This window comes from Sminthopsis crassicaudata, chromosome 3, assembly GCF_048593235.1.
Source record: "Sminthopsis crassicaudata isolate SCR6 chromosome 3, ASM4859323v1, whole genome shotgun sequence".
In the NCBI taxonomy this organism is placed as follows: Eukaryota; Metazoa; Chordata; class Mammalia; order Dasyuromorphia; family Dasyuridae; genus Sminthopsis; species Sminthopsis crassicaudata.
In genome coordinates, this window is record NC_133619.1 from 452069031 (window position 1) to 452085420 (window position 16390).

General features: G+C 33.6%; 1 long non-coding RNA gene across 1 annotated transcript in view; it reads right to left on the reverse strand.

The window, feature by feature from the left end:
* The window catches only part of LOC141562922 (uncharacterized), a 52568-nt gene extending 38310 nt beyond the window's left edge, over window positions 1–14258 (reverse strand). Inside the window, exons 1-2 of the long non-coding RNA XR_012488283.1 lie at window positions 14206–14258; window positions 12279–12338 (exon numbers count right to left, since the gene is read on the reverse strand). This is a non-coding gene — a long non-coding RNA (uncharacterized LOC141562922). The remainder of the gene's footprint in view (window positions 1–12278; window positions 12339–14205) is intronic.
* Window positions 14259–16390: the final 2132 nt, after the last annotated feature.

Sequence of the window (16390 nt, forward strand, 5' to 3'; positions counted from 1 at the left end):
TTTGTGTTTTCTAGTTTTCCATTCTCAGAAAATTTGCAATTGATTAATGTTTTGGTTGTTAATGATGTGCTTTGCTAACATTGAAGCTAAGATTACACTGATTGTGGATGTTGTCTGTGACCTCAGACTGTAAGTGTAGCTATTGAGGGATTTTAATACATAGTATCTCAGATTGGAGCAGCAGTACCGAAGGGTTTGGGAAGCTTTGGAGGAAGTTTTTATGAAGGAGTGGATCTTGACATGGATGGTGAAGCAAGTGTAGTACTTAAAAAAGCAAAACCAAAAGGCACATAATTCACTACCATCCTGCTCAGTCTTTCTACATAGATTGTTATAGGATAAACTAATGTCCAAGGCAAAGACTGTCATAATCTTCAGTTGTTTGAAGCCTAGATCTTTTTGGTGGTATTCCAAATGATGACTTGCATACAAAAAGTTATATAGAAGATATCACCAAGAAGATGTTGGACAAGACAATGGAGGAGTTGGGAGATAAGTAGATTTTAAAACATATTTAGAGCTAATAAAACACCAATAGTTGGAAGAATTGGGGGAAAGTATCATGAAGGATACAGTACTTGAGATAAGTCTTCTTATCGTCCAAGCCTTTTATTTTTCAATTAAGGAAACTTTGACCAAAGGAGGTGAAGTAGCTTGCCAAAGATCACTAATATAGCAATATATACAAGAGGTATCATTTGAACCATGGCCTTCTGATTTTTCTTTCCATTGTTTCAAATGGCAATCTGCACTATATATGGGAACACCTGAACCCATATTAATGCAAGCAAGACCTATTTGAGTACTGAAATACACTTTGGACTGCTATAATTAAATAAACTCTCCTTACTCTTGTAGCTAAGGTGCCAGCAGTTCCACTTCATTCCCCCTATCCCTTAGTGCCCACTTCCCAGAGACCAAAGCAGACCAACACCCAACAAGAGAAAGATTACTTTTGGGTTGATTATTTTACTAATTCTTCAGCAGACTAAGAATTTATAATGGGAATATTGAGAATATTCATTAAAAGTATTAGCTTTCTAGAACACAATTTGATAAGGAAACCTATTCACACATGTCTAGTGATCCACTCCCACATCCCTAGTATTAGAAAGACTATGTGTCTGATATCTTCAGTTGAGTGGGTAGGCATGGTTAAGATGCCATCTGGCATGCAGTTACATTACCTTGTCCTGAAAATTTGAGTGGAAAAAAATGATCATAAACAAAATACAACACTCTTTCATGTTTTTTTTTTACCTTATATTTTGTAGATCTCCCTTGGTTTTTCAACTGTTGCTTATTAATGAAAATTCTGTTTTCCAATATAGTCTCTAGATCTAATAAATCTTTATTTATCTCCTGGCTTTGAACTTTGATTGTGCAGTACTTAATCTGTTGACCTTCTGATTCTAGCACTGTATTCCACAGTCCTTTTGTGACCCAGATGCCATCATTACTTTTCCTAAACACATTTAATTTCCTTAAAATTTTGGACTCATAACCTAAAGATTAGACCCCACTTAAGAAATGGACTTGTTAAAAGTCTATATGTCTTTGGTGCATACTCACTTCTTTCACACTCATTTAGGATCCAGTAAGACATATAAACATATAATCATTAATTTAGAGCCAGAAAGGGGGTTGGTTAAAAGTCCAATACTTTTATTTTATAAATGAGAAATATGAAGGCAAGAGAAGTTGTGACTTGTCCAAGATCACATGGGTAGTAGGTGACAGTGCTAAGATATGAATATTCAAGTCCATTTGTTCTAAATTTAGTGCTTTTTACGTAGCACCTCTAACTCACATACACCTAGCCAGAAATGCTGACACTAGCCCACTGTAAGACTATCACATGATAAAAATTTCTTTATACCCAGAGTATGTCTTTAAGAGATTGAACAAAGATGGGATTCCTTCATGAACAAATCATTGGCTAATAAAAGAGTTCCCAGGACATTGTTCTTTTAAAATTCAGCCTGAGTCATAATGCTCTGTGTTATCTGCCTCTTTTTTGATGGATCTGTGACTTTATCAGTGTGAATACCAGTGCTCCCTCCAGTAGGCCAAATTAAATCTCAATCATGCCTTGTGTCCAAATGCAATTCTGGCCCTTGGCCTCTCAGTCTTCCAACAGGGATCTATCCAATAATCTGTTGGCTTTTTGCTAAATCTCTTGACTTTATGCCATTACCATCGGTGCACACAGGCAAGCTATTTGTTTGGTTTTGTTTTTTTTTTCCTACTTTGTGCCAGTCATTCTTCTATTCTATTTTGACATCCTCCAGATCTCCTCTCTTGCCTGATTCCTCTCTGGAAATTTATTGCAGCCTACTACTGCCCACCATTCTCCTTTCCATTGTCACTACTTTATCAGAAGAATATATATGTAAATAAGATGTACCTTTATCATTGTTTTCTATTAATATGTTAAATAGATTTTATTTTTTTAATTATGTATTGTCCCAGTCTACCATGTCTCCAGACTGATTTGATTCAAGTCCTTTAATATCTTGTCCATCTATATATTTGGCCATTGAACAAAGATCTCATATTTAACATACCAACAGTGAAATTAATAGTGATAGAGGGTCTAAAATTGTATTGCTTTAAGAGTACCTCCTACTCCCTTTTCTACCATTCCACCATTTATAATCCTTCCTGAAGAAGCAGGAGAGGGCTCTGTAAGACCAGGATACATTAGGCAATTTACATTGTTTTCTAGATGGTGAATGTTTTACATTTTTAAATATGTATAGATTGTTTTATAGAATGTTCAAACAATTCATCAATTTACCAGCTTGTTGCTGATGATAAGCCTTTCTATATTGAACCAGGATGGCATTTAGAAAGATGACCTAGTTTGATGCTGAAATTATAGTGAGGTGGATTTTATTCCTTATGCCTTGGTAAAATGAGGGCTTTATAAACTTGGAGGACACACCCAATTCAAAATTTCTTGAAATAGATATAGTAGAAATGATTTCTACTCAGATTGGCCTTATTGATTTCCAATGACATAATGTATGTATAGTGCTTTAAAGCACTATATCAATGTGAGTTATGATATTTGTCAAGGGAACTTCCTAAGATAGTATCAACTTCCTTGTCGTTAAAAAATAAATTAAAGCAATTCATCAACTTTACTAAATTATTTGTTATAACAGGCATAATAGTATTGGAACGATGTGCCATGATCAAATTATTCTCTTCCACTTAAAAATTATCTTAGCTTCACCTTTATGTTTACTTTTAATAATTACTTTGACCTTGCCCTTTGTTTTTGAACAGCTATCACACAGCATTAATTAGATTGGCATTACTACCTCATAAACTATGGATTGATTTAGACGAATTCTCTACCCTTTTCAGTCTCTATTATTGTTCAACTTGAGCATGATCTGGCACATAGAAGATAGCATTAACAATCAGAGACTCTGAGATTTTCATCTTTGAACTATTCATTTATGGCTTAGCTAGAGGCAAAACACTTCGGTTTTCTATGTTTTGTGGCTGCCTTAGTGAGAAAAGAAAAGAACATGACCAGGGGAGATTATCATGCTGGTGATGATTCAGTGAGAATCATAGCCTTCCCCAGAATTCTGCTCTAGCTTACTGAGGCAGCTCTGCTGGGATTCCTACCACCTCCTCCTAGGACTCTCAACATGATTCAAATTCAGTCAAGAAAGTAATTCAGACTTTAGGGCTTGGGAGAATAAAAAAAAAAAAATAGGTGGGAAAGGAGAAAAAGGGAGAAAAGACTGTCAGAGGAAAAAAAAGAAAGGGAAGGAAATGAAAGCTCCACGGCAGAAAGGCAGGAAGTTTACTAATAGAGAGGGCCAGAGACTAGAAGGGATATGTGAAAGGTATGTAGGAGGAGTAAGGGGAGCAAAGAAGAGGAAGATAAAAAGGGACTTGATGTACACGAATTAAATTCAGCTAACAAAATCCATAGCCCATTAGACTTATGAAGAGAGTTATCCTTCCTATGGCCAATTTCCCTCCATTCCTTATTTTCCCTCCAAAGCAAAAGTAAATTATCTGCCTTGTTTTATGATAGCAGATACCAAGCCCCTCCCCTGTATCCAGGTTGTAGATAGGTGCTTCAGGACTAAGAGATTATAACTATTTCCCCTCAGTTTCTCAGGGTACCAGTTCCTATTTTATTTCATTGAGTTCCTTGTTGTAATCTCAGTATTCTAATAATGATACTGAATATTTTTATGAGCTACTTTTTTCCCTCTAATCCTAATTGCCTTGTGATAATATTTCTTCAAAATCAGGAACTGACCATTATTTAACAGTTCTTTCTCAACACAATAGAGCCTTCACAAAAAATAATTTTGTAATCCATTGAGAATTGTATTGCAATGAACCAAATAATTTTCACTGAACTAAACAAACTGCATTTAAATTCATTTCATCTTAATACATTTTTAAAATATGGATGTGCAAATCTTAAATTTTATTTAATTCAAAATATTTATGTTTAGGGCAGCATATTTCTTTTTATGGCTTTGTAATTTAGAAACAAAACTTGTTTTTCCTAAAACAACTGTAGTAAAAATTTGGAAATTGTACAGTCCAAGCTTATGTGAGAAGCTGTTATAACTTTGTTTTCTCCTCTCAAGTAGCATGTACTTAATATCTTTTGTTGTCTATATTACTTCCTTTTAATTTTTGTACAGAATACAAGTCAGTTTTGTAATATTGCATATAAGAGTTCAAGAACATTTTGCTATTGGCCTATTAGGAAACAAAAATGAACTTTATTACCTATGTAATAGTGTTATCAGGGTCTATGCTATTGGTGGGTTTTTTTTTCAATAAAGTCAGTAGTAACACTTAACCTCTCTGGGTCTGTTCCCCATTTCCAAAATAGAAAGGTTAAATGATGGTTTCTAAGAGTCATTCCAGTTCTAAGTACATGAGCCTATGAAAATTAAAGAATAAGTACAGTTTTGGTTTCAAAAACCCTAGAGTTTTTATACAGGGTAGTTATATACATTTCTGGTTTTGCACTATGAAATATTTTACCCATAACATTTTACTTCAAAATTATTATCAATTTTCACAGTTAGAAAATAAGGTATCATTTTCCCCATATCTAAAGACTCAGTGAGGAAGAACTTGGTTGGGCTAGAGTACTTTTTAAAGTCTAGGAATGAAGTTATGGCTGAAAATAGATTGGAAAGTATTATATGATTATAATATGTGAAATTTAATATTTAAGCACCTTTTATTTGCAAAGTACTGTACTAGACTAAAAGAACATAAACATAGATGCAAGAAAGTTCTCTCAAGGAACTTGCAATCTAATAGAAGGGAAAGGCATTCATCTAACATCATAATATAAGGGCTATAATGATAGATATAAAGAAGTCCAGTGCAATGCCAGGAAGTAATCTAAAGAAAGAAAGATCACTTTCATTGGAGGAGTGAGGAATAGTAGAGGAATTCATGGAGGTTTTAGCTTCTAATTTGGACCCTACAGGCAAGAAGAGATTGACAAATGGAGAAGCAGTGAGAGACAATGTTGTTACATTTGAGGATTAGGGACAGAGTGAACAAAGGTATGGGGATGTAAGAGACCAAGACAAGAACAAATAAGACATTTTATCTAGAGCAGCAATCAGCAATCTGAATGCTAAATCTAGTCCACCAGTACCTCTTTTTGTACCTAAGTGTAAAGGACACTGGATTCAGACAACCGAGCACTTAAGGCTAATTACCCATTGGACAATACTCTATTAGCTTAAGCTTGGAAAATGGCCCTTCCCACTATTCTGTGATCAATCTTTTGGTGTATACAAAGAATTGTAGGAGGGATTAGGGGGTAGAGTAAGACAAGCCAGAATCACTTTGGCAATAGATGAGGAGAAGGAAGGTCATGAAGATCCTGCGTCCATTCCCTTGACTTCTACCCCTAAAGACCAAGAATAAAGACCAAAGATTTTTGTTTATCCTGACTTGGGCTAATTCTAAGTTATCCAGGGTGCTAACTTGGTCCTCACACCTAAGAATTTTTTTTTTTTTTTTGTAAAAATCAGGTCCCAGGCTGAATTTGATCATCAGGTCACAGTTTGCCAATCTCTGTTCTACAGCAGAGTGAACAAGGGAGGGAAGATAGCATGAAATAAGGCAAGAAAGTCAGAATCATACTGTATGGGTCATTGAATGCTAGGATCAGGAGTTTATACTTTATTCAGCAGACAATGGGAAATGACAGGGTTTTTGAATGGAGAAGTGATGTAATCAGCTGTGAGTTGACAAATTTAGGCAGTGATACAAATACTAGATTCAATATAAAATGAAGTAGAATAAAGATTTAATTAAAGGAGCAACTAGATGGTGCAGTAGCCCTGAAGTCAGGAGGACCTGAGTTCAAATGTGACCTCAGACACCTAATACTTCCTACCTGTGTGACCCTAGGCAATTGTCTCAGGAAAGAAAGAAAGAAAGAAAGAAAGAAAGAAAGAAAGAAAGAAAGAAAGAAAGAAAGAAAGAAAGAAAGAAAGAAAGAAAGAAAGGAAGGAAGGAAGGAAGGAAGGAAGGAAGGAAGAAAGAAAGGAAAGAAAGAAAAGAAAGAAAGGAAGAAAGAAAGAAAGAAAGAAAGAAAGAAAGAAAGAAAGAAAGAAAGAAAGAAAGAAAGAGAAAGAAAGAAAGAAAGAAAGAAAGAAAGAAAGATTAATTAAGTGCTGTTATAATGGTCTAGGCAACGAAAGATGAGGACTTAAACTAGACTCATGAGAGAAAAGTAGAGAAGTTGAAAAGAGAATATAGTCACAAGTATTATTTTTAATAAAATCACTAGACCTTGGAAACTAATTGGATTTTGAAAGTGAAAGAGAAAGAGAGGAAAGGATCAAAAATGCCTTCAGGGTTTTAAGCCTGAGTTACTGGGTGAATAGTGACAGGATCAACAGAAATGGATAAGTTAGCAAGAAAGGGAAAAGCCAGGATTTCAAGAGATAATAAATACAGTTTGAGTCACAGTGAGTTTGAGGAGCCAATGGCATATCCAAGTAGAAATGCCTAGCAGATAACTGTTCTAAATTCAGGATATTTTAGCTTTAAAAAGAGTTTGAGAGGGCAGAGAAAGCTTTTTAAAGCCAATGTGTATGGATAAGCTTTCTTTATGTATCTTCTACGTATTTCTTCATTAATCATGTCATTGCTACTCCTACCTACCATGTACTTCTCCATTGCCTTTTGGAATTACCTGTACTTTTAATTCTTCAGTAGCTACAGTAATCACATACATGAATATCATGAGAAAATATATATGTCTTTGAAACAATTGTGTAGGCTGTCCATCCAACTGTACTTTTTAATTAGTTCTGCTATTTACCCTCTACATTTAAATGGAAAGCAATAAATACTCTGCAATTTATAGTCTTAGAGATCCTTGTCAGATACTCTAACACTTGGGGATTGAGTGATTTGCCCAAAGAGAAGCAAGGGGTATATGTATGAAGCAGGACATAATTGCAAGTCTTTCTAATTCTAAGGCCAGTTCTTGGGTATCATAGGTGTCATACTGCCTGTGCATTGCTTTGGAACTTGATGCAGCCAACACCGTGTCACTGACAAATAAGAATACCTGGAGAATCTTATCATACATAGGGAATACATATTCATACAACACAACAAAATATCTATTTTTAATTAATTTTCTATTGATAATAATGGTCAGAGGCCTATGCTTTGAGTTAAGGAAGTCACATTTCATTGCCTAACTCAGACATAGAGTGTCTGTGTAGCTAAGCAGGTTCCTCATCAATGAAATGGGGATAATATTAGCACTTACTCCCTAAGGTTGTATGATGATCAAATAAAATAATATATGTTAAATATTTTAGAGACCAGATAGTGCTATATAACTTTAAGCTAAAAGTTAAATTTGAAAAATCAATATTATTTCCCTGAATTTGATGGGTAAAAACTTTGAAAACGCCTCATTTTATTTTTAAAGCTTTTTATTTTCAAAATATATGCATAGATAGTTTTCAACATTCACCCTTAAAAAACCTTGAGTTCCAAAATTTTTTCTCCCTTTGTTCTTCCATCCCCTTCCTTAGATGAATGCGTCATTTTATAATGGAGTAAAATATTAATCTCCTTGATACATTTAGAAAACATAGACTGAGATATCTGCCCTAATTAAATTTATTGTCTTTATGTTTTAAAAAAATATATCAATTTGGTACCTCTTTTCTTTATCACTAATTTATAATATTTTCCTTTTCAATGTTCCTGATGCCTAGATTATAATTTAATTCTTTATTTTTTTCACAGACTGGATCAACATATTGATTTCTAGTCAAATCAGTGAAAGGAAAAAAGACCCCAAACTTTATTTTGACTTCTTCAAAAAATGAGAATTGAAATTATATTTTCTTAGAATTTTCACAATGAAAGAAGAGATGCTTTTGGAGTGGCAATATGATATAGTACAATGATTTAGAGGCAGAGTACTGGGGTTTGTGTTCGTACTTTGTTCCCTATTAATAGTATGATCTTCAGCAAGCTAGAAAAATTATGGGGACTCAGTTTCCTCATTTATAATATAATGCCTAACTTAGACCCTGTTCAGTTATAAAATTCTATGATTCTAAGCAACATGATTTTACTTGAACAGCCATCTTCGTCATGTAAAAATGTGACATACAACCTAACTCCTTGAGTTCATATTTAAAAAAGGTTAAATTAGTTTTGCATTATTTTTGATAGTTACATAGATACTTTAAATCCCATGCTGCTTTTAATTCCATAATAATGCTTTGTTTACATTGGTTTGGGACATTTAAAAGCACAGTTATCTATTGGTCAAAAGGTACAAAATTTATTGTGACCCTACTAAAAAAAATTAAAGATTAGAATTTGTGCTAAAGCATTTCCTTGCCCATTTTAGAAATCCTAAGCCTATATCTGAATAAATTCACAATGCATTTAAATTCAAAAGGAATAAAAGTCATATTAATTTGATATATTTGCTGCCTCTGGACATTTACTGCCTGTACCATCCATTTGACAATTAATCTTGTGCTATTTTGTGACATCTCATGTATTGAGCTCTTATATAACTTTTCATGTGTTTGTGTTTTATTTCCCTGATTAGATGTCAAGTTCATTGAGGCTAAGGGCTTTCTCTTATTCTGCTTTGTATTCTTCATGGTATTTAACAGATAACTGTGGATTTACAGATTAGTTTCAGTGAAGGATAACATAGACAGACAGAATGCTAGAGAGCTAAGATGCTGGGCATGGAGTTAGGAAGGTGTGGTTTTGAATCATCTCAGACACTTAATAGCTATGTGATTCCAGACAAGTCTTTTCCTCAATTTCCTCATTAATAAAATTAGAAAGTTGAAATCAATGACATATCAGATCCTTTCAAAATTTCAATAAATTCCAGTAGTCTCCTGTTATTTTTAGGATCAAATAAATTACCCTCTCTTTGGTTTTTTAAAAAATTTTCACAAAATTTTTTAAAATATATTTTATTTTACTTTTTGTAATTTAATTGTTTCATTCTTTCCTACCTTTCCCCAGTCCTACTAATGAGGTGTGTATATCCCTAATTGGATATATCCTAAAATATATTTATCTTTCTGCATGCTGAATCCATTGCTTCTCTGGTAAGAGGTGGGTAGCATGTTTCATTATCAATCCTCTGGAATTGTGGTTGGTAATTTCATCAATTGGAATTGATAAAATATTTAAGAGCTCTGATTAACTTTCAACAATCTGGTCCCAACCTACATTTCCCACTTTATCATACATTCACCTTCTTGCATTCTGTGGGGAATAGCTGACCCTTGTATTCTTCCACACATGATATACCATCTCACATCTCTGTGACAACATTGGCTTTTCCCCAATTATGTAACATTCCTTCCCAACCTATACCTCTTAAAGTCCTTTGTTGCCATCAAAACTTAATGCTAATATTGCCACATGAAACCTTTTCTATGCCTTAGCTATTAGTTCCACCCTTCCTCCATATTAACTCGCGATTGTAATTATTTGGTAGATAGCAAGTGACTGCCAGTATGTGTATATATGTATATGTGTGTGTTTATACGTGTTATGTAATTTAATATTCCAAGTAAAAGATCTTTGAGGGAAGCAACTATTTGACACTTGTCTTTTTGTACTTAGTGCTTTGCACAAAGAAGACACTTAATAAATGCTTGCTGATGCCATCATTTTGACCATGTTTATTAGAAAAAAAAAAAATTGCCATATAGTGATATAGTAGCATTTTATGCTGATGTCAGTAATAGTAAATATATCCATTTGGATAACTATAAAGTCTCACATTGTGAAGAAATTATCCTTAGTTTTCTCCTTTCCCCCTTTTTTTCTGCTTTTAATTGCCTTTTCATATAATTTTTGTCATGCATTTGGACTCAATCATCCAATTTATATGTAACTACTCTGTTAAAAAAAAAAAAAGTATGAAAGATTAGAATGTGCCCCTGATAATAGAACTCTTTTACTTTTTTCTACTTCCTTAACTTTTATACTTCATTAAAATAAATGTAAAGATGCTATAATCAATAAAGATTAGACTTCTACCATGTGCCAGTTCTAAGCTCAAGAGATACACAGAAGAACCAGAGAAAATTCCTGTAGCTAAGAGAGGAAGTACTTTATTCACAAAACAGCCAATAGGACAGTGTTACTTGATCAAAGAATACATGGTAGGGAGTAAATATAAGACAACACTAAAGTTCTAAAAATATTTTTGTACCCATAAGTTCTTGCCCTTTGTTGCCCTTCTTGGGAGATACTAATAGCAGTATCACTGGGTCAAAGAGAATATATATAAGATGTGGTCATTGGTATATATTCCCCAATTATTTTTAGAATGGTAAATCCAAAAAGCATCTCCAGGAGCAAATTAATTTTCCTGTCTTTTTTAATATTAAAATGTTAATAACAAAATTTTGATAATTGTTAATTATTAAGTTCCCAATAAAAAAGGAAATGAAAATGAGCATTTTTATCTTTCATTCATCATATTGGATGTCAGTAAAATGTTCTAGTTACTTAAGAGTAAATTCATTTTGTCACCAAGTGATATGCCTCTTATTTCTTCCCCTGTTCTTAGCCATAAGACCCAATCTGGACTCTGAAATCATAAGCAGAAGTACTTTTGACAGATGACATGTAAATAGTCATTAAATGAAAAGGGACAGTGTAGTAAGAATCAGACTCTATAGAAAAATTAAAAGAAATTTAGTATAACACGCATTCCCTAAAATATTTCAAATAGCTAATAAAATTAAATTTTGCTTCAAAAATTAACATTGTTTTGAAAATAAGCCAACAATGATGATGAAATTTTATTTTTAAGGAAAGCTAACTACCGTCTAGCCACAAGACATGACCATTGAATTGGATGGAACAATAATTACAGATGTAAATGTGAAGAGATTAGCTTTCATATTTCTAGAGCAGAAATGATTGGTGCTGAATTTCACCTTTTTCTCTCTTCAGCCGGTGTAATAAATTCCAAAAGAGGATTTTAAAGAATTCTAATTTCCTGATTTCCTTCTTATGCTATCTACTTTATCAATACTTCTTTTATTGATGCCTCTGAAAGGACACATATTACAGACCTCAGTACTAATTTTTTTTTTGGCCTCCAAATTCTGGTAAGAAATACTTGACTTATTTTAATTATATGTATTCAAATGGGTCTCCTCGACAACCCCTCTAAAAACCCTGTTTTCTTTCATAATCTAATCTCAGGTGTCCTACTAACTGTATACCATATGCCAATATCTCAAGTTCAACTTGGCAAGAACAGAGAATGTACAATTGTCACTCAGTCAATACACATTTGTGAAGTGCCTACTTTATGCTAAGTACTGTGCTAAGCACTTGGGGATACAAATAGGGAAAAATAAAGTCCTTGACATTAAAGAGTTTAAATTTTATTAGGAGAATATAACTCACAAAAAAAGAATCTAAAAAACTAGGAAGGGGGAATAGGAAATACCCAAGGCCTATGGTAGAGAGGCTTAGAGGAATGCATCTAAGGGAACAATGAGGATATGGTTATCTTGGGCATCTTCCTTAAATAAAGGGTTTAGGAAGCGTTCTGAGCTTTTCCCTTCAATCTGAAACAGAGAGTGCTAATGAGATCTGAGTACCAAAGCTCATTTAACTTCACAATATTATGAAGTATAATGTAAATGTAATAAAGTATAATGTTGCTTCTTTTATTTTTATATTCTGATCCTCATAATGAGAATACATACCTTTTTATGTCTTCTGCTTCTTCGTGTCTACCAAAGGTCATTGTCATGGCCATCTTCCATCTGTAATTTTGATTATAAGTAATTTATTGGCCAGATGTACACATCTAACCAATGAATCAATCCCCAGACACAAAGAAGAGGCTAGTATCCTGGCTAAATAACTATTTTATTTGTTTTAATTAGATACTATACAAATATTAACATTAGAAACATGTCTTTGTTGTGATAGAACTTTTTCAATGGAAATTTTTGTCTTCAGGTTTGGGAAGGTTCTCTCCCCCTCCCCCCCAAGTTAGACTAGTTACCATATTAAAAATACAACTGACTGGAGTGAAGCACTTCAATGAACTTTTTTAGTTCAGGATATACATGGTTAAAATCTCATAGAATTAAACAACTTTGAAACTGGTAACTGTGGATTCCATAAATATCACTTTTTTTCCTAATTAGAATAATTAAAAATACATTCTGATTATATAGTGATTTTGACAGTAGATGTTATCTCTCTTCCTTATCCTCTCCTGCACTCTTTTCCTTCTCCTGTCTTTCTCTCTCTTTTTTTATTTCTCTGTCCTCTTTCTCTTTCTCTCTTTCTTTTGTGAGAGTTAGCATACTGTCTTTTATTTCTATTAAATATATGTTTCACAAAACACTGAAATATGGTTTTTAACATTTTAAAAATTCAAATCTACACAGATATTTCTAGTTGGATGCAAATGCAAAAACTATCACAATAAGATTATTGAAAGCATCCAGACTAAGCTTGAATTGGTTAAGAGAAAAATTAATGGGAGATAAGTAATATGGTCTCATGATTTGGAATCAGAAGAGCTAGGTTCAATTCCTGGATATGAGGCTTACTAGCTGTGTAAATCAAGTCATTTAATCTTGCTAGTGAATGAAGAAAATCCTAGGGTAGAGGTAAAGAATAGGGATTGAGGATGGGAGAACATTCAATTAAATATATGGGAAATGTGGCCATGAATATTACTATGTGTCTTGATAAATTAGTTTGACTGTCTCATAGTTTTTACTCAAAAAAAATCAGATGAAATCTCCAGCAAGAGCAATGAGGGAAAATCATTACAATATTAGATTATTACTTCATATTCTCTGAATATTTTTCCCTGAACATCCCAAGAAACACTACAATCTATGTTGTGTGATGATTTGTTTTTAAGAACAGCTGTGTTTTCTGAGTTCTTTATTTGCATCCTAAGTTTGCATATTTTAAAAATTTGACTAATCAGTCTGTATTTGCTCATGTTTTGCTTTAGTCAGTCTAACCCTTTGGGTTTATTTCCTATGGCCCAGGTAGACTTCTATCCTATTTATAGTAAAACAGGGTATTTACTCTTTTAAGTAAAAATTCCCTCCCTAGATAATGGCTCTCTAGATATATGTTCTTTTTACTATACTAATAAGGCTTTCCAGAATGATAGCTCATAGGCAAAAGTAATGGGAACTCAGTGAATATTTTTTATGAAATGAATATTCATTAAATTTGTTTTCAGGCAACCATTCAACCTTGTGAAGAGTATACCTGAGAACAGTCTAACTAGAAGAATTAATCAGAACTTAGAAAATATTATAAGGATTTGTGTGCATTTAGAATATATGTTTTTCTCCTTTTGAAATAGGTACATCTTAGGAAATGTACAATAGACTTGGTTATCTCACATATAATGGATGTAGGGATCCATTTCTCAACGTCAGAATCGTTTGACCACAGAGTTTAATTATTCAAATGATAAAGAAGTTTGTTGTTTTGTTTTGTTTTTTAAGTTTCCTGATTGTACTGTTTCCCTTCTTTTTAGCAAAAATGATTTACAAAGCATAGGAACTTCTAAAACTAAATACAGTTAAATAATTGGAGGAAATTTTATCTATGAAAACTACTGGCCATGGAACAGCTAGTGAATCTTACCTTTAGCTCTAATGCCATAATATCATTGCCAGTCTCCAAAGGAGACAGCTGTTCTGAATATGTACAAACAAAAGAAGGAGTTACTATAGCAACCATAGAACCATGTGGAAAAGGCTCTCCCTGCAACTCTCCTCAGTTCTCCCCACACTTTCCTCTTTTTGTGACTGCCCCTGGACCCAAATGATGCTATGTTGATTTAAATTTACACAGTGAGCTTGGTCCTGAATACATTTACACCTCACAAGTCAGCAAGAAAGGCTTGTATTTGTCCAAAGCATGTCAGGATCCATGGAACCTGATGTCTGCTTGATTATATAACTTCCCTTTAACTCACCCTCAGCAATAGCACTAACATTATTCATTCTTCATTTGATTAAATGATTGATCTCTTTTACCTTTTATCCTCCCTTTCTGGATTTGCCACTTTCTTATTTTTCAACTCCTTCCACCATACCCTACTACTGTTCTGTGAACAAAAACTGCGTTGGTGAATAATATCTGTGTACTTTGGTGATACTGTAGTTGTTATTTAACTAGATAAAATGATAGAGTGATTTTGACCTCTGAGGTAATTGAGTGATGCAATACACTGTCCTTCTCTCCCCTCTGATCCATCTGCTACAGCATATGGACGTATTTTTTTCATATCCATATAGCAATTTTTTCTTGACTTTTAACCCTGATTCAGGGAAAGGGGGGAAAAAACTCAAATCAGCAAACATCCAGCAGTATTGTTGTAATCATTTCCCTACAGTCTTTAATTCCCATTTAATTGTAAGTTTTATTCTGCTATTGTCATAGTACCATTGATTTGGAAATTGAAAGAATCTTTGAGTCCATAGTCAAGCACTTGGATTTTAGATCAGGAAACCTAGACCAAGAAAAGTTAAATGACTTCATAAAACTAATAAATTTCTGAGGTGGGATTTGAACCCAGGTATTTCTGACTGGAAACTGAGTATTCTATCAACCACAATCTGTTAAAGGACAAACTGTTTTCCAAAAGCTCATATCTAAGCCAAAAGACAGACAGAAACCCTAAAAGCATTTTCTTATAGAAATAATGACATAATAATCTGGATCTCAGGGCATCCCATGAAATTTGTTCAATTCACAAATAATCAAAATAGCAGGTGTATTCAGTATGAAAACAACAGAAAATTTGCATACAAGATACAGTTCTTCAGTTACATATGGTTTTCTGATTATTAAAATTTTCTAGGGACCACAGGCAGTCCCAGTCAATCCCAATCTGAAAATTATGAATATCTTAAATTTAAATTAAAAGTGATAGATTTGAAATATAACAGAAATACTGAGTTCTGATTAAGGAGTATCTGGGGAAGAAAAGGAAAAAGGGGATGTAATAGTGAAAGAAACATTTACATGAATAATATCATGGTGCTGTAGGTGCTTTCCCTAAACTCCCTGAATTTAGTGTTTCCCTATTATTTCTACACTTGCTTTGATCCTGAAGTGAGGCACCAGAACATACAGAGGCAAATGGGAGGGTGGGGGAGATAAGTGATGTGGATGAGGGAAAGCTCCAATTCCAAAATAGATAGCACCCAATAAAAATGTTGTTTGCCTCCCTGATTAGTGTTAAGATTCCTTTCTTCATTAGCAGAAGTTGATTTTGTGTTGGGGCTGGAAGTTTCTTTGTCTCACTATGTCTTTCTGCATTCCATTCTCTTCACCTCTACCAACTCTCATACACTGGTGCTAAATGATTTCATCATGGTTTCTTGTAAATTCCTACCAGTTCATGCCACTCTGCTTTCATCTTTCACTTGTTGGAGAACATGATGCAGAGAGGCACAAAAAGGTTTTAACTAATAATAATTAATAAAAGCTAAAAATTATGTAGTGCTAATTATCTGCCAAACACTATGCTAAGCATTTTATGATTGTTATCTCATTTAAACTTCACAAACCTTGTAGATAGGCACTATTATTATCATTATTGTTTTACAGATTACAAAACTGGGCACACAGTGATTCAGTGACTTGTCCTGGTCATATAGCTAAGAAGTGTATAAAGTCATATTTAACTCAGGTCTTCCTGATTCTAATGCCACTGTTCTATCCACAGCATCATCTAAAGCCCAATTTTCCCAAAAACTAGCCCTTCCTAATTTTTTTTTCTGGGTACAAATAAAATCTACTTGTAGGAAAGCTATTCAAG